Here is a 19517-nt window from a genome sequence, read left to right as displayed (position 1 = left end):
TTGGTGATTGCAATCTTCATCGTTATCCTTCCGTTTTTCCACCAAAATACCGAAAAAAAACAGTCCCTTTAAAGAGCTGTAACGATGTGGGTAAGTTGGAAAAAGGGGGTTTAGAAAATTGCGAAGGGATGAAATGAACACATGATGGTAAAACGACGCTCCAATATTCACCCAGCGAACTGGAGTGCGAGTTTCACACGACACACAACGACGATCGTATGTTTGTACGAGTGTATGAAGAAGAATCACATCATTGTTGTTTGTCGTTGTTGTGTCTCCACTACAACCACATGAAGCGGGAGTCCTGTTGATGGTCACAACCACTGTCACGGGCCCTGGGTTTGGGGTACCGACTGCCATGCGTACGCGCGATTTCAATTTCACTTTAATATCTCCGGTGGGAATTGAAACGTTCGTCTGTCGCCTGTCCCGAAACGGTGTAGCAAGCAGTGTGATCCATGTTGGTAATTCAACTGCTACCAGTGGTGGTCACACTCGGTGGTTGGAGCGACTGGAAAATGAAGTACGCGCGGATTGTTTTCCCGGGTTTTGTCGAGGGAAGACACGCCAGGATTAAATTCGATTTCTTCGATGAAATTCACTATAAACGATCGGTGTGGACGGCAGGTCGAGATTGCTTACTCCTCTGTCATCATCGTGGGCTATTATCGTTCGTACATTTTTCATCGAACGGTACAGTGACTGGCATCTGCTTAACAGCAATCATCAGTATTAAAGTACTCCTGTTCATCGTAGAATCAGGAAAAATACTTTCTATCTACTACGTCAGACAGTACAGAGAGAAATAGTAAATTATGAAAACAATAATAATATTTTTATATTCAATATTAGTTAACGTCAACCGAGTAATAGGTAAATTACGTGAATAGGTAAATTACAAGGAATTGTCTTGTAAAAATTGAACAAATCTCAAATCAAGCAGCGTTAATAATATGGCCAATACCATCATCATCAAACAAATGAATAACAATTAACTGTTACAAACGGTTTACAAAATAGGTTTTTAAGTATTTTAGAAGTTCAATCATCACATCAATATTTTTTTTTTCTTTCGTTAGAACGGCCTGGCCGTATCGACTTATTTTACCACGTAGCCGGATAGTCAGTCCTTGCTACGGGGGATTGGTCCGGATGGGATTTTGGTCCGGGCCGTTCGTGTGAAGACCGGCTCCGCTACCATCATGCCACCGGGCCGCCCACATCATTGTAGGTAAGCTATTAAATAATATTATAATTCATAATAACGCCAATCCTTAACACTGTTAATATGATAAATTTGGTGTTACCCTTCAAGTACTCACAACCATAGATGACAGATACAAAATAAAACAGGTACAAATCAAACAAAAATACAAATTATTGTATGGTACTTAACCCGAAATTAGTTTTGCTCGTAAAGTCATCTACTATGAGTTGACGTAAGAAACAAACAAACAACAACAAACAAAACAAACAAATGAAAAAGTCTTCAGTTTCTACATGTATGTGAACTGTAAATGCTGAAAATGTAAACATTTGCAAACGTTCTACATTTCCTCGATGTGTCCAGCCTGCATTTCTATGTTGAATTATAAGCTGAGCATAAAAGGTTGATCAACCATTTAGCAAATTAAAAATCGTTCGGAAATGTCTCTACGGCTTGAAGTCTGGCTAATGAAGGCAAACATTTCCTAGGCAAGTAGTGACGAGAGCTGCTCTAAAAGATTGTATGCGTATCAAGTATGAAAGAATCGCTATGATGTTGAGCTTCTTTGAGTAACACAATATCCTCTCTGTTGTACTAGCGAAACTATGACAGACGATTTAAAGACATCAGTAGTGGAGCTTGTTCGGTTCCTTTGACACCTGAGGATATTAAAATAATTCAGCTTTAATGTGGTCTTGCTATAACGGCAGCCAATTCCATAGCGGTTTTAATACTGGGGCAACTATACATCTTCAAAATAAATATCAAAATTCTGTGAATACAACACATTCAACATATTATAAAAATGTTTGATAAAGTGGGATTGTTTATACATCATTCTGCTTGAAAACAAAAACTTATTAATGTATTTAACCACAAAAGCATTTTACGCAAACATTTTATCAGAAAAAAATTGGTAAAACAAAAAACTTGGAAATACATTTTTTAAAGGAACTAAAATAATAAAACAAGTGAACATTGCGGTTGTGAGAAAAAAACTACACCCGCCAGTGTAATCGTAAATTCATTTTTCCCGGCTTAAGCTTCCTCGGCTCGAAAGCTCAGCACGATGTGCTTCACCAGAAGCGGAACAAATCACGAAAAAAAGATTGCAATATAGTTGCAAAATCAGCACGACAAAAAACATACTACCGTGGGTAGGAGGGAGTTATACAAAAGGAGAAAAATAAAAGAAAATTATTATCTCTCGTCTATCCTTCACCCTATCGGATGGACTAGACCGGTGGATATGCTGGATGCTGGATCTCCACATACACACACTTATTAAATTTGAGCATATCCTCCCTGCTGTCCGTGTCCGCTCTTGGATGGGAAGAAAAAGATTCACTCATGGTACACAAGAGACGGGAAAGCCGTCGGGGTTTTTTCTCCCCTTTTAAGCCGCCGGATTAGCACTCTCATACTGTGTGAAGCGTGAGAAAAACTACTGACCGTTAGTAGTCTGCTAAAAGAACCCCAGCAATGGTTGGAGCATAGCGGTAGGAGTACTTCCCCATTCCGTTCCAATCTACCGAGCGACGCAGGTTGTACCGCTGATGATGGTTTCCCGTGGCAAGGATGTGAAATTTAGTTCATTCAATTTTCTCCATCCGCTTCACGAACGCAAAACCCCATTGTCTGTCGGTTGTATTAATCGATGGATCAAGTGTGAATCCTTGGTGCTGTTGCTGTTATCTGTTTCCGAGTTGGCGGAGGGAAATAATTTTCCGTGCTCCACAGTATCCCAGCGAGTGACCGTTACTCGGTCTCGGTCGACGAGTGGACTGGTGGAAAAGAATGTAATACTCATCCTCAGGTCCTCCCGCACAGGGTGGGAAAGATGAATTTTTCCCCACGGACCAACCACGTGCAAAAGATCCAGTTGTGTGCCCTTATGTAGCTGTATGTGTGTAAATGTACGTGTGAGTATTTATGACCAGTGCATGATTAAGCTACATTGATTCTCTTCTCTGCTTTCCATCCCTCCCCTCAATTCCCCTTATTTTCCACATGGCCCGAGGTTGGATACTCCCTTCCGCCAAGAAAGCTTAACCGGAGTGTTCGTACCTATGCTGCACCGATTCATCCGACGGCGCCATCTTGTTCCTTTCGCTGACAAACGTTCCACAAATCAGTTAACGCTGTTAGCCATCGGTTGTTGGTCCACAAATACTTCCAGCCTTCAGCTCTTCCAGAACTCGAACCCGTCTCTCACCGTTTTTGTCATTGTCTATCTCGCACGAGGATTAGTTGTCCGGTACAGCAAGTTGTCCGCTACAAGAATGGCCTGTGGTAGCTGTGTTGCGAGTTCTGCTCTGCTGTACTGATCGCCGTACGTGTGTTTGTGTGTCCACCAAGGGCTACCCCCGTAGCCGGCCCTACATCTCCACCCAACCGCACAGGGCACGTCACGGCAGCGATGACGATGTGATGTGATAGTACGTGGAATTATTAGGACGATAATAACCAGAAAAGCAATTAAAAGGTGGCGGCGGATATGGGCGAACCGTGGGCCGAGCAAATGGACGCGTAGCATGCGGATGCTTCGGCAATGTCGGCTACATAGACGCCGGGGCGTTCGGTTGTAGGTTTGCAGCTTCACGTCCTTTATTTTATTGTACTGATTCGACGTGAAATAAAAGCAATGGTAATGCGAGAAAACAGGTACACCCGTTCTCATGTACGCTTTTACTAGTAAAGTGATGCTCGGTGAAGGTCGTTTATCGGTGCGTGTTTCTTGATGCTGTTCGAAGGTGTTTCAGGAAACAGTGAACACCGTGTAGCACCACTAGGCTTTATTTATTATGATGGATTTTGTAGAATCTATAGAGACTATTAAAAATAAATTGCACTAACAGTATGAAAGCATTCTTTTCCATATCATATGTCAAAACATATAAAATTAGGTAAAAACATTAGGACATTAGGTTGTAATAACATTAATGTTTTATATAGAGCTCCAGTGAGGTACATATATTGGGGCAGTGGAAGATCAATCCCCTTGGAGGCCCAGGGCGGAATTATAGTTGGGGCTTCTAATTTTAAAACCGATACAGGAGGGAAGGGGGACATTGAGGGAACTTGAAATGAGACAAGGCGAAAAGCGCAGTAAGAAGGGGTCTACTCCGCTTACCGTTTGATTCGCCGCTGTATTGGGGATCTTTTTGTAACATAACATAGATGTTTTAAAACAGTAAAGCCTCTGATTTATGAGGTCTGTATCACGCTTTCAATGCCTGTGGATTTCCAGAGCGATTTTCCCAAACTCGCACTCCACAAGCTAACATCGGCAACAATAAAGAAAGTGAGATCCTTTTTTTTAAATAGCAATTACAAAGCAATAGCAAAGGATATGGCGCATCAACTGATTGATGATTTAATTTGACAAAAAACGTCAACATAATTGTGTATTAAGCATTACAGAATACTAACAAATAGAACTATGGACCGGACTTCATAAAAGCAACAGTGGAATTCCTAAACGGGAGACGAGGAGATAAATTGGCACTCAGGAAAGAATTCGTTCATTCCATGCACAGTAAAACCTAGCGAATAATTAAGAAAACTGATATCAAGCGATTCAACAAGGACATGCGAGACATAGCAAAGCTATGAAGACGAGAAAAATGGCCTAGAAATTGATGGGCAAGAAGTATGATAAATAATATCCGTTGTTCGTTCTGTACGATCAATTTACCGGAGTCTGACAAGGACAATACGTTGAACGAAAGTGAGTTAATCATAAAACCATATAGAGCTCGTCACTGTAACGGTATCTCAATGGTCTTTCCAAACGTAGGGAAAAAATCCTTTTAGCATCTTGTTCCCGAACGCAGCTAGAAGGGTTTGGTCTGTGTTTGGAACAAGGTTATGTCTTAAAGGGATATGTGGGCACCAGAACTATATGGATTGAAGAATTCTTCAGGGAAAGTTATTTTGCACATCTCAAGATTCTTGAACTTAAAAGGACAAAAGCACTGACCGTTTAATAATATGTCAATAAATTCATAAATCGCAACAAGTCAGTAGAAATCAATCTAATATTAATGTTGCAGAATGGTTAAACAACGGCTTAAGGACCAAACTATAACAAGCAGTTTAAATGTCGAAACAAATACTGTTTGGCGACAAATGCTTCAGAATGCTTGAAAATACTTTGAGAAAAACTCGTATATATTTTAGTGTAATGAACTGATTTGCTGTCGCATGTTAACACTTTTGTGCCCACAGTGTAAAGTCTGTTTAAGCTCGTATGCTTAAAACTTCAACAAATCCACCAATTAAAACTGGCGAAAAATCATCAATCGTCGATATTTCATCACAAAAACAGCACCAAAAAAACAATAATAATTCGTTGCACACATACACACACGCACACCACACGCCATGCGGGGGGCAAATAAAACAGTAATGTCGCCATTACAATCACTGCTAACGAGTGTGGAAGAGTGCACCTCGACAACACGCTGCGAAAACGGGAGAAGCGAATTATTACATTAATAACGACATGGAAGATAAAATTTAAACAGCTCTTAAATTTCATTTCATTTGCATCCGCCCTCCCCCTTCTAGGCGGGTTGACTCAACGGTGCTGTGGAACGGTTCCATCATGCATAGCTGTAGCTTATGCGTTGCTGAGAAAAACGGTTTCATTTCTATGTTTTCTCACAAGCGCAGGAAGCGGTGAAATGAACGTTCAATCATAAAAGAGGACAACAAAAACAACAATGACACGGTAAAACTGTTAAACTGTGTGGCTAAAGTGGTTGTAATTGTCTGGCTGTTGTTTTCTATGTTCCGCTTTTTTTATGTGCTCACGCTTTATCTACTTGCAAAACCTTCACTGTTATAAGCCTCCGATTAACCCACCCACCGCTGTTTTTTTTTTTCATTCGTTCCTTTAAGAATTCTTTTCCTTTTTTCAAAATTTTTTACTTCACTCACCTCCTTGTAATCCTCATACCAACGGATTAAGCTCTTCATTCTCTAGGCACAAGGGACAAGCCACAAGGAATAGCTTACCATCCTTCGCTACCTTTAAAACCTTGGTAATGGTGGTGGCAAAGTAGCATGTTCCGGTGTTCCACGTAGACGTAGTGTACAAACGGGCGTAAAAATGTGGCAATAACGGCTTTTGGCGCAAAGTGCGAAGACGCAATCATACGTCGGCATTCTTATTATCAACGCCATCAACGACGACACTAGGGTGAGCGCGTAGAACGATTCCTATCTCGCCTTTATAGCAACTATTGCATAGACCTTGAAGAACATGCTTCAGAAATGGGTTTTGCTTTTATTTTCTCCCGCTTTTCTTTGTTTGCAGTTGCGATGTGCGATGTGGCATTGAAGGATCTTCCTTGTTAACGTGTTTGTTTCATCCCCCCTCCTGTTTTTATTGTTGTTGCCGTACAGTGCTTTCTTCTCGTTAGTGAGATGGAGCATCCAGCATTAGGAGCGCTGAAGGTAAGGTTTTGCGGTATGATGGTACGAAATTGCACGAAAGGATTATCAATTCATCCGGCGCGGGAAAAAATCGTCACCAGCACACCAGGGGCCGAAAGAGTGCTGTAGGGTTACTGGCGATAAAGTTGAGCCTCATTTAGGCCTCATAACAAGGCAGACACCAACACCTACTAAAATTTCAAAAGATTTTATGTGTGGTTAATTAATAAACAACTTTGAAAAGCTTTATTATAACCTAGTTTGTGTTTGATTTCTTTTTGAAATTTAACTCAAGAACAACGGCCGCTATTTGTGTTTTAATTGTAAAAAATAACCAAAAGTGTATTAAACTACAACAAAAATGTAAAAAATAATCAAAAGATTACTGAAAATTTACAATTTGTCAGGGGAACATACTCTTAGAAACTCACAAAAACAAACATTAAAAAAAGAAAAAACTAGAACAAGGAAAAATATTTATTGAAATAAAATAAAATTAGGTTCTTTGCTGAAATATCCGACATTTTGTTATCCATGCGGCGTTCCCTAAAAAAAACAATCCAAAAAACCCAAAATATTTCGACATTGCACATGACGCAAGACGTACACGGGAACATGAATGCATTCACTTATTCGGTCTTAATTCCGTTGTTTGCCGTTATATTGATTTGAAATTTGCTCCAGATTTTCCTGAAATACCGTCGAGGAAATGTACGGAAATATAAATGAAGAAAATAACATTTCGATTTGTTTGGAAATGACACAAATTAGAATTTGGAAATGTAATACCATTTTCCGAACATGCTGACTGTGTATTTGTCCTTGCAAACGCCTAAAATAGTTCCATATGGAAGGAATTGGGCCAGTCATGGAACATTGAGAAAGAAACTCAAATGATATGAAAAATGCATCGTACTGTACATGCTGTTCGGAATTGATATCTTCTTGCTAATTTTGAAATCTATGTACGGAGATAATATTTCCAGCCTATTCGTTAGGTCATATCCGAAATCCGAAGTCCAACTCGTCGAATTGACCCAATTATGTATAGAATGGGTCCAATAGATTCTAGAAAGCATAGGCGTATGCATAGGCTCATTTCCGATTCGAATCGCTCCGAGTCATTAACGGATGGTTCTGATCTGGTAGGTGAATTTCATATATATATACAACAATAATGCCATATAACAGCATTAAGGAGTACATTTTCTAACGAAGCGTTTTCTTCATCCATTTTGCACAGGATATACAGCTCAAAGAGAAACCCTTTCTTATCAAGTCACATAATTTACATCCTGAACCATCTCTTTCTGAACAATCAACACACACACACACGCTCGCTGCGTATTTCCGGGGGTTGTTTTTATCACGATCACTCTCGTGTGACTGTGTGCAATAAAACGGTATTTCCAGCTCATATTTCCACCATTTCCGCCGTAACGTTTCCGGAATTTACGGGGGGGGGGGGGGGGGGGGGTAATTGTTTTCCGTGTGTTTAGACCGTTTTTTTGCTGCTTCTTGCTGCTCATGCTATTTTTCCCTGCATGCACAAGTTAAAATGATCACAATCGCACAAAACGTGCCTACCCATTACGTTGGCTAAAGCTGCACGCACGCTATCAGCTTCGGTGACTGCACTTGTGCGTTTATGATTTGAAAGTGGTTGGTCACACAGTTGGTACGCAGTAGGACTTCTTGTATTGCCACCCGTACCGTGTAGAATCATGTCAACTGAAGGGAGTATTGTTCAGAGCAAAAGGATATTGTTCGTTTTCTCCCTATCTCTTGCTGTTCATGAAAAGTTACAACTAAAACCGTGGGGACGATAATACGACATATCCGGGACCTATTATAACACTTCATAAGATCGGCATTGACGAGTGAGATTAACATGTATTTTTGTTCGAAATTTCATAGAAGAATGCAATCTACCAATCTTTGCGGAGCTTTATCGCCATAAGCAAATAAAACGCTTTACATGCAATTTTGTGCATCTATTTCCTTTTTTCTAATCTAATTTCTTCTCGTTTTTCCACCATCCACGGACAGGCGATAAGAAACTCATTTCCGATGTGCCGTGTCCGTCGTCAAGAATGTTGCAAAAATGCTGCTTTTTAATCATTGCCATTAACATTAATTGAATGTCGGTTCCAAACGTCCAAACGCTCTTCACGGGTTTGCTCTTCGCTCGAGAAAATCTAGCGCACAACAGTGTTGCAGTATGCAGTCTCGAAAATGTAGCTTGCATTGCAATAAGTAATTTATGCGTGACCGGACCGGTAGTGTCCGCGAGTGTACAACGACCGACGAGCGTCATAAAACCAATCAAACCATCTCGCAGAACACTTCTTTCTACCGCACGGGCAGGAGACTGGGTGTGCATTTGCGTTTGCTTCCAGCAGTACAATTAAAAGCGAACGCGAATAAATGCACGCGCAACGAAAAAATAAATCTTCAGTAGAAAAGAAACTCAAAGGCGAAATACACTGGCAATGATGTGCGCAACCTTCAATCGTTCCACTAACTCATCTTCTTTAGCGTCGATGCAAAATCAAGTGGAAACAACAAAAAATCTCTTATTGCATCTTGCTGTACCACGTCTTCCTGAGCTCGATTTGTTTTCCTTTTTTGTCCCCCGGCAGTCATTGGGACAATGGTGCTAGCTGAGCAAGGCGATATGGGACGAATGAAGGGAATGTTGCTGGAACCATCTATCGCCTTTCATCTCCGCACAAGGGCGAAGAAGGACAATTCGAACAAGGTCGATTAGTGTGGGAAATTAAAGCGTGGAAAGCAAAACCAGGGGCTAGGTATTGTTGTACCGGTCCCGATGACCTACTTATTGCTGAAACTTCTCGATGAGAATTTTCTTCACAGAGTATGATAAAAAGCAGGGGTATAAAACGTGGTCATGATGTGACAATTCTGATAACACTCTAAAGAAGTGTTCATTAAGCGGACCTACGATCGTTTATATATTTACTTTTTTGTTCATGAAGAACAGCCAAACCGAATTGCTTGCGATCAATCATTACGATCAATTATTATGATATATCAACGGCTTGTTATATTGCGATCGCATTTACAGCCTTGTTGGCAAATATATTTAAGAATGAAGAAAAAATAATCACTTTACAGAATAACTTATTTTGTAGTTCTTCACAAGTGTATGCATATTCTTTCCTTTAACAATGTGCAGATATATCCACGCTGTTTTATGATTGTTGCAAATGTATTTTCTACCATCTATTGTCGTAAACATACTTTTCAGCTTGTCATTCTTTAACCTTTAACATTTAATCTTAAATAAAATCTTTTGGTATGGTATTTTGCATGGACATCGCCAGTTCAAGCAACAGTTGAAATTGAAAATATCCTGCTTAGTAAATCACGGAGCACGATGCAACTGCCAGAAAACAACTAAACAAAAATAATTCTAATTAATCCAATGTTTTTTTCTTATTCCATAGCCATTATTGCTATTACGATTATTGCCATCGGTATGATACCATCTAAGCTCATCTACCAGTAAACATCTCATAATAATATGATGGTGTCTTGTTATACATTAACTTGGAACACGGAAAACCCTGCAAGTAACAAAAAAACAACAGCGAAATAATTTCATCTATCGCAACGATTGCATTTTCTGCATCCATTTGGCCGAAGCCATTCGTAAAGCCCCAGGACAAGAATCCAAAAGGCACAGCAAAGTGGCAAATTGAAAAGAAATCCGATTCCACCTCCGTAGGGCATACCGTCGGATTTCCGGAGAGTGGTTCTATCCTTGTCCGTAGAAATAAGCCATCTCGGTCACGGAATTAGAAAGAGCGCTTTTGTTATTTGTGTACTTTTTCCTTCCGTTTTATTTGGGTCTGCAAACCCTCTAGGACAGTTTTTGCTTAACAAGCAACGTGAGACACAATCTCATGAGATGTGAAAATAGAAACAAGCAAAGACAGTATCTAAGGCACCAACAGACAAAAGAGGATATACGAAATGATAAAAATTCGTTACAAAAACAATGATGCAATGAGAGAATTCAATTCGTCGCTCGTAAAACTTCCAACTATGAGTGTGGAAAGTAGCAAGTTGAGTAGCAGCCCGCTAAAGCCAACAACAGTGTCTCATAGCGCCCTGATTAGCGCATTAATACCTCGAGCGCGCTCCATGGGAGACTTAATTTCATTCGCCCCGTTTCTCGAGACAAGAACTTTGAAAGTTTGAAACCTACAACCATCCACCCCAGAAAGTTTCCCCAGTCAACCAAAACACCAAATCCGGCCAATTCCGGGGTTGTGATGGTTTTACGAAAGTTTAAGTTTCCATGCAGCCTTTCGGTTCCTCGCTTTCCATTCTAGCGTTTCATTCACCGTTCCCTGGACAGATTCACCCATTTGGAAATTTTACCTCGTGCAGCACGTTTGCACGGTGCAACAATGCATCCCCGCGCACAGCGTTCGTTCGTAATTAAGTTTAAATTTTAAGTTGCAATTATTAAAATACCTATCTGCCGGTACCGGCAGCAAACTGAAGGTAGGTGCATCGCCAAATCGCTTCAGTAAATAAAGTGGCAAAGTGAACTTTAGCGCGTGCCTCACCGTCGGGTGCACAACTTTTCCGGTACAATTTACATGCGAAAAAAGGTTAATGTTTAGATCAGTGCGCAACGCTTTTACGATTACGCTTACGCCACTTCATTTTGGTTGTTGAACTGGATGTGGAACTATTTGTCACACAGAATGTCGAATGTTTGCGATGCAGTGCGAGTTTGCAAATGGATTTGAAGATTTGTTTGCAACCGGTGCCGAAATTTGATTCCCTGCAACTGTTGCTGATCCGTTGAAACTTTTCGATGCAAGTACAGTGCGTAACGTATGTGTTGCTGCTAGAAAATTTATTTCATTTATCTCGATGGCTTCAGAGTTCAGGGATTGCTAATATAATTGATTCATTTATGAAGCAAATTACCTAAGCGAATTATTGGTACTAAGTATTCGGTAACATTAAGTATAAGCATAGTTTAAGAGTGACATATTTAAGTGGATAAAATAGACTACTGGCTAGAAATATTTTGAAGAAAAATGGCACAATCTTTAAATAAATGTAAAAAAAATATAAAACATCATCTAACATACATAACTGTCCACATTTAATCCATAAAAATAGCGTAGAATTAATTTAGAAAGGCATAACTCAACGCTACAAAACTCAACGCTACATTTCCGTATGCTGTAAAAGCATGAATCTACATCACGTTTGACATATTTAAGTGGATAAAATTATTATATTTAATTATTGGAATTATTTTGACAAATAAAATAGTACAATTTTTAGATAATTGTAAAAAAATTACAAAACATCAACTAACATACAAAACTGTCCACATTTAATCCATAATAATAGCATAGTGTTACACGCCGAGCTTCTTCGGCAGACCAAGCGAAGGACTAATCCTTTTGCTAAAGACTCAGTGCGACGGTAACGGAGTTTTCCCGGTGAAACAGAGGTGGTGATTCGTCCCGCTTACCAGACCTTCCCGCTAGTTGCTCCTTATCCAATGCTTGGGGAGCCTATTCAGACAGAAGGGGGTAAGGTACCGAAAACCAGAGCTCTGATAAAAGAAACCTTCACTTTTCGCTGTTTCTACTTCAACCGATTTACGAAAACTGCTTTATTTAACAATTGCTCCCGCTTATATACCCATTTTTAAAAAAATCATAGCTTCCTTAAACTATTTTTCATGCGGCTTACAATATTACTTTTTTCTATGGTTACTTCGATTCAAAAAATTCCAAATCGCAACACATAGAATAAATTTGGAAAGGCATGGAAAGTAGCTAAGAGTAAACTTAAGGAGGAAGGGACGTAGTATTCGAGAAGCTTCTCAAATTTTAGTTATTATGTAAATACTTATCCCATGTTTCCGAAATTTACTATCTAAAACCAAATGTTCACAATGAACCGAAACACAATAATCCTCTTGAATTTCTGTACCAAAATATTTCAACAATATCCAACACGCACATTTTTGTGAACACCACTGTACACCTAAACCTCCACGCGTTACCAATAGCAACGTGCCAGTAGTCATGGTACAGAAAATCCTCAACTATACCTCATACCAAATAATGGACTTTCCGTTACAATCATGACTGCACCGAAACATACTTTCGGCATAAAATTCGAGAAAAGGGTTATACGGCAAAGGATTCGGATTATTGTTACACTGGCACATAACTGCATCCTTACTACGGTCATCCGTCATCGATTGCGAGACCAATAAACCAATACTGCACCGATCGATCGCCATCGACGGGAAAAATCGACAGCAACCAGTCCGGGGGTAGCAATACATGGAAATGGAACTAAAACAAAGCAAATCGATGTGTACCGAGTGAGTGTTGGTGGGTGCTGGAAAACTGATTGATTTGGGAAAAGTTCTTTTCTCGACAACAGCTTCATCCGAACGCCCATCCCATCCTATTTTCACATCACTGTAGCTGGGATGGCAATTCATTTTCCAGACACGCCACTTTACAATAAGCGGATCAGTTCAAAATTGGCAACGGGCGGTGAAGCAAAATTTCACCTAACACGGATGAGCAGAGACACGAATGCAAAAGGACGAAAGGACAGCGTGAGTGAGAAATATTTAACAAAAAAAAATGTCTACTGAATAACGTTGCATCCATTTTTTCGATGTTGTGTGTATTGCTGGGTGTTATGTTATTCTTTTTGTTGCTCATTCTTTTGTTATCCAAAATCGATAAAGCGGAAGTGAATAATTCGCGCCCTCCCTGACCCCTAGCAATAATTCCCCACTCTGACCCACAGAGTAGATAGCAAATATTCAATAGAAAATGGCACCTCACACGGTGCTGAAAGGAATGTCATACAGGAATTCAATTTCTATTTGCTTTATACTGATGACTGGCTGGAAATTCATTTGAAATCCGTTTGGTTTTCAATTCCCCTTTTTAGTTCAGTATGCATTGAGAACAACAGCTGTGTTTGATATTTTTTAATACCAGCTATTTTATAAATAAATTCAGAAAAAAAATTAAAGTTAACCTTAACAAAAATGACGCATAACAAGTGCAATCTCGTCAATCCACCGATGAGAAAAGCACGATGACGAATGCAAGCAATTGACTCCCTCCCCCCGTTAAAGGATAACGAATCTTAAAAGGGACAATAAAAACAAACACATTAAAATATGGGACAAAAGGCACGGAAGCGTGTGCGAAAATTAATTGAACCATTGTCAAACATTGGCAATGTGTGCGGACGCGAGTAAAGGAAACCCGAACTACAAATAAATGCATCACATCAATGGCATCAATTTGATGCCTTCAAAAGAAGTGCGCAAATAAAAAAAAAACCCCCACAACAACAGATCCATATGAATGGTTTCGATAAGTTATGTAAACATTCGCTTGAAATGGAAGCAATCGAAATGGTGTTAAAAATGCAATTATGGAAAATCGTACAATGATAAAAAAAGGTCCATAATTGTAGCGTTGAAAAAAAAATACCAACAATTTTGTTTTTGTATGGAAGCATAACAAAAAGGGAAATAGGAAATACCTGCGAACAAATCATGGTAATAGAATAATGTAATTATTGTTAGATCAATGGCGATGGACGTGTAAATTGAAATCACAACCCAAATAAAAAAAAATGCGACAAACAATACAATCTGAAGTAATTTTCCGGCAGTAAAAACCGGGGACAAAACTATATGAAAAAAAAATTCAATTGTGATGTAAAAATGAAATGTAAACTAAACTGTGGGAAAAGGTAACACACAGCATGCAAATTGTAAAGCGAACGCGAAATAAACCGACGTTAAGCTCAAGCGTAACGGTGTGTCCATGTTTTCCATTCTTTTGACAGTTCGCATCCCCAAAGCTGGGCATTAACGCGAATATCATCGCACCGGCCTCTAGTTCTCACTTAAACGCGATCCGCTCGAAATGATCCCGGCCAACTGATACAAATATTCAAAAAGCGTCAAGGTGGCCACGGTATGGGAAGTATTATTTGGGTTTTTTATTCGCTCTCCCATCGTACGGAACGATCGTAACGGCTTGCATTTCGTTCATTGATCGTACGTAGCTTTGCGTGGCATTCATTTCTTTTTCTCTTTTCGATGGAGAGTTCTTTGAGAGCAAGTCTCCGGCAATGGATTATCAAAGGGCCACACGATCAAAGGGTGGCGGCAGATGTTTCCAGCTCCACCCGGGACGATCGTTACGGAGAAGGATTCGCGCCGCAGCTTGATCGTTCGCTTTATATATATACGAACGTGTGTGTATTTTTTGTAATGGAATTTGATCTCTTTTTATTTAATCTTCTCAATGAAGGAAGGGATCTTATGGAGTTAGACAGTATTGGATAGAAGTTCAGCAGCAGGTAAGACAAGAAATCGAGGGTTGCCTTCCAAAAGATGATGAAGATCCTTCATATCTCCTAATCCAAAGCTAGTCCAGAACAAACCATACGAACCGTGTCACCGTGATCTTCTTAACATCTGTATTCACAACATTCAAAATACGTACACACAGGGGCACAAACGAATTCGAGAATGCGAACCACGGTTCGGGTTGTGATCGTACCGGTACGATTTCCAGGAAGCTTCCCGTTGGACATGCGTGCACTAATGTGTGCGGAAAATACTGCCCCCAAGCGAACTGACCCAAAAGAAACAGCGAGATAGCGTACGAGACTCCCTAAAACATGGCCACCACTACACGCCGTAGAACCGGTTGAACAGCGTGACGGATTGAGGTAAAAGGCACGAGTGCACGAGTGAGCTTGTGGGGACAGTCTGCGGTAAGGCCGTGGTCTATTGAATATTCCGCATAAGGTTTGCAAAGCTTTTGCGCATTATTTTAATGAGGCAGTTTGATGAACCCCAAAACAGATTTGATTAAACTTTGTTGATACTGTAGAAAGCAATGTGAGACTTAAAACAACCCCTCAACCCCTAAACAAACCAGCGGCGGATCAAACGGTAGGCGGAGTAGGCTCTTTCTTACTGCGCTTTTCGCTTTGTCTCATTTTAAGGGTCTCAATGTTCCCTCCTTCATCGTTTTAGATTTTTTTTTAAATTCTTAATTTTAAAATTAGAGGCCCCAACTATAATTCCGCCCTGGGCTTCCAAGGGGATTGATCCTCCACTGAAACAAACCAAACAACCCCCAAACAATCTTGAAAGATCCGGATGTGTAAGATAACCTACTAAAACCTAAACCATATAAACGAAAAGTTGGCAAAAATATAGCAAATACAATATTATTAAAAGTCCCACCATACACCTCAGCCTCTAAGACGGTTTTATAGAATTTATAGAATACTTCACAGAACTCTGCGAATTCTACACTAATTTAAATATTATTTCCCAATGCAGAGTTCCGATTAATTGTTTTAATGGTTTTTGAGTACAAGTGGTAAAGTTAATACGATTTGTAGAATTTTTGCAACCTAAAAGGGAATATGTACAGGATCTTGTTCGAAATGAATCCTTCCCGACTGACGCTCCCGCCATGTTAAAAAAGCTTCACAAATGTGAAAATTGAAAAGTCATTAACGGGAAATCTATTGTACTATGCGAAAAGAGCTAATAAATTTGTTCCAACTTCACCAGCGTTGATGGTGGTTGATGGTATAGACCACGGCCTCAAACAAAGTTTGTAGCGATTGTTGATCTTTAAAACTTCATGCAATGAGATAGTGTGGTGCCTTAGAGTGAGTTAGATCGGCGGATGAGCAACTCACAATGAGAACCGCGTGTGTGGACCATCATCGTGCGGGCCATTTCTTCTTTGTCTGCCCGTTTTTGCCATTCACCTTCTGCTAAACCAGTTGCCATCGGGGACGCGAGCGGGCTGGCGCGGTTAGAAATGTCCGTTCCGAACTGCCGTCCCGACGCCACTGCAAGAACACCGAAAGAGCGAACCAAGCGATCATGGTTGAATTGCAAATGCGTCCAGTGCGAGAGCATCCTCGAAAGAGGCTGTAAAATGGGGACTTTACATCGCCGCACACCGAAGGGCACTTTTGCATTTCCCGTGCTCCGCGGCTCCGAGCTGGGCTCCGCTTTCATTTTATGGGTCTTTCGTTCCTTCCGGAGCGAAATGCACATGCATCGGTTTGGGGATATTGCAACTGCAACGCGTACACCTTCCTCACGCGGCACGACATTGCGTACACATTGCGAAACGTCACTCGGCAAACCCAGGCCTGGCCCCCGAGTCACAGTCGAAGGGCGATCGTACACCAAAACGTATTAGCCCCATGTAAGCCAAACCGCCCGCCCGGAGTGAACTATCAGTGGTCATTAGGGGTGTGTGTGTGTATGTATGAGGGGAGTAATTTCTCGTTTTGTCTTTCGCGTACTCGGCCCACTTGTCTTGCCCCCTTTTATTTTTATGCTTCACTTTATGTGTTCCTTCAATCTTTTCGCTTTACGTTTCCACGGGGTCGCCCCGGTTCGCTCTCCCTCTCACGAAACGACAACAATTCATGCACCCCGCCGGGATGTTGCCCGGGAGATTTTCGTCTTTCTTGTGTCTTAGCCGCGAAGGGATCACCGCGAAACCACGCGAATTCAATGAACCCGGCGAGGGCCGCCGGATGGATCGGTTCCGCAAACGGCGCACGTATGAGGGAAAGATGAAGATGATCGGTCAGACCACATCTGCATCATTCCCCGCTGGGAGTACGTTTTTCCACGATGCATCAATTAATTAGGCACGTCCCACATGGTGGCGAGTCCGGAGTTGCGAAATCCCACCGGGGGCAACAAGGGAATAAAAAACAACCGCCAAAACAGAAAACAAAAAAGCCATCGCCAAAAAGGATGACCCAAACGTATGCCGGGAATCCGTTGAAATTATCCGAATCTTGATAAACATTCGAAAAGCGATTCATTACCGACGGAATTGTTGGTCGGTTTCGGTGTGTGTGTGTGTGTGCATGTGGCCCATAACTGGGAGGAATGGCAGAGTAAATGAATTGCTGCTACATAAAGCATACCTAGTTGCGATGCAATAAAGCGAACAGTAAGTGTTCCACTGGCTTTACCGCTATTAGCGATACCGCAGCGAAAACGCTCAATAAAATTATGAACAGATAAGTGAAGAATCTTGAAAGCTGCAGTAAAAAGTGAAGCAGCTAAAGCTGGAAAGGCGGATAAGCGGTTCAAACCAGCACTACCTCGAAGAGCACACGATAACGTAAGACGATACCAGAACAAAACGACGCACAAAACACGTCGAATCGAATGGCCAGTAACATAAGTAAGCAGAAACAAAAAGAAGTTGGCCATACCCCGTGTTGGTGCCTGGTTAACCGATGATGGAAGCTTAAGAGCACGTTGCAATAAAATCAACTGATAAACAAAATGTCAAATACCGAACCTTCCACCAACCACGGGTTGATGGATAAAAGGCACAGCAATCGAAGTTTGCCCATGACAAACATCGAACTAAATCGTATGCAAGAACGAAAGAACCAAAATAAAACACAATCATAATAAGGATGTAATCTAGATAAGCGCAGGGTTTTTTTTTCTTGTTGTTGCAAACTCTTATGTTTTAAAGCCAAAGAATTTAGACAACAGGTAAGTGATAGAGAAAAAAAAGGAAAGAAAACAGCAAAAGCTAAAACATGGGAATGTGTTGCGAAAATAAGAAAACAGTTTAAATCCCCATTTTATCAGCTCCACTTACACTTTTGCTCCAAAGTTGTGCGTGTATGCACATATGCGGTGTGTACTGTGATAGGTAAGTGAAAAAAAAGGCATAACAAATGAAACAAGCAGAAAAAATACTCTTCCTGCCAGATGAAGCTGCGGAGAGATGCAAAGAAGCAAATGCAAACGCGAAAGCGAAAGATGCGAATAGCATAACAGCAATTGAAAAGAAGCAAAAGCCAAACCACACCAGACACAAAAGAACACAGGTTAAATGATGTGGAAATGCAAGGCTTCAGGCGCCGAAAAAAAGTAAAAGATGGCAAAAGCACAACGAAAAATAAAAAAAAAACAATCGAAGATGAAACAACTGTTAAGAGTAATTAGCACCAGCCGAGTCTCAAGTGTTCTTGCATCATCATCATCATCGTCATCATCGCCATCTGCAAAATTAAGCAAGATGTGCCTAAAAAAGCACAAATTTTTTCGCGAATATTGGTAAGAATTAGAGAAAAAACTATAAATAACAGAAAAAGGAGTATTAATAAAAACAAATATTACATATGTTTATGACAGAAACCAACTGTACGTTTAAGAGTTTGATGTTAGGCTTTTTTCCATCAGTTTTGCCAAGGTGAAATTGGATCTATGAAAATACTGTAAAAAAAAAATAAAATAAATAAAATTGCAAAAGCTTTCCTAGAGACTATTCTGTATATGGCAATTTAGCCCCGTATGCGTTGAAGAACAATGGAGAAAACATTACAATTTGGAGAACTATGATTTCGAATTTTTGTTTATGAGTTCAACGGACGACACAGTCCGTAAAGTCTTTTACAGAGGTCAGCATTTGCATATGCCTACATAGGGCTTAATCCCGCAACGGTTAAACCACACGATAAGAAAGTAATTAAACATTTCGCTACTCGACAAACGGCAAATATTGAAAAGACTTTAAATTATGTATGTATTACCTCAAGCAACTCAAACCACTTTTACTTTTAAACCAAATACCACTCAGGCTTAGTATGCATAAATATCAATCTAATAAATTATTCCATTAAATCAAACGTTGGACATTAAATGGCAAACAATAACGAAAGGGAGCAAAATTAATGCCCTAGAACCTAATAAAACCGTCGTAATGGATAAGCGCGAAAGGATACA

At 40.4% G+C, this 19517-nt stretch overlaps 1 protein-coding gene across 3 annotated transcripts in view; it reads right to left on the bottom strand.

Moving 5' to 3' along the window:
- LOC128310188 (putative tRNA (cytidine(32)/guanosine(34)-2'-O)-methyltransferase 1) overlaps nucleotides 1–19517 on the bottom strand; it is a 64904-nt gene that overhangs the window by 42262 nt on the left and 3125 nt on the right. The gene's annotated exons all lie outside the window — the stretch shown is intronic.

This window comes from Anopheles moucheti, chromosome 2 (genome assembly GCF_943734755.1).
Source record: "Anopheles moucheti chromosome 2, idAnoMoucSN_F20_07, whole genome shotgun sequence".
Lineage (NCBI taxonomy): Eukaryota > Metazoa > Arthropoda > Insecta > Diptera > Culicidae > Anopheles > Anopheles moucheti.
This window is presented reverse-complemented; position numbering and strand designations above follow the sequence as displayed.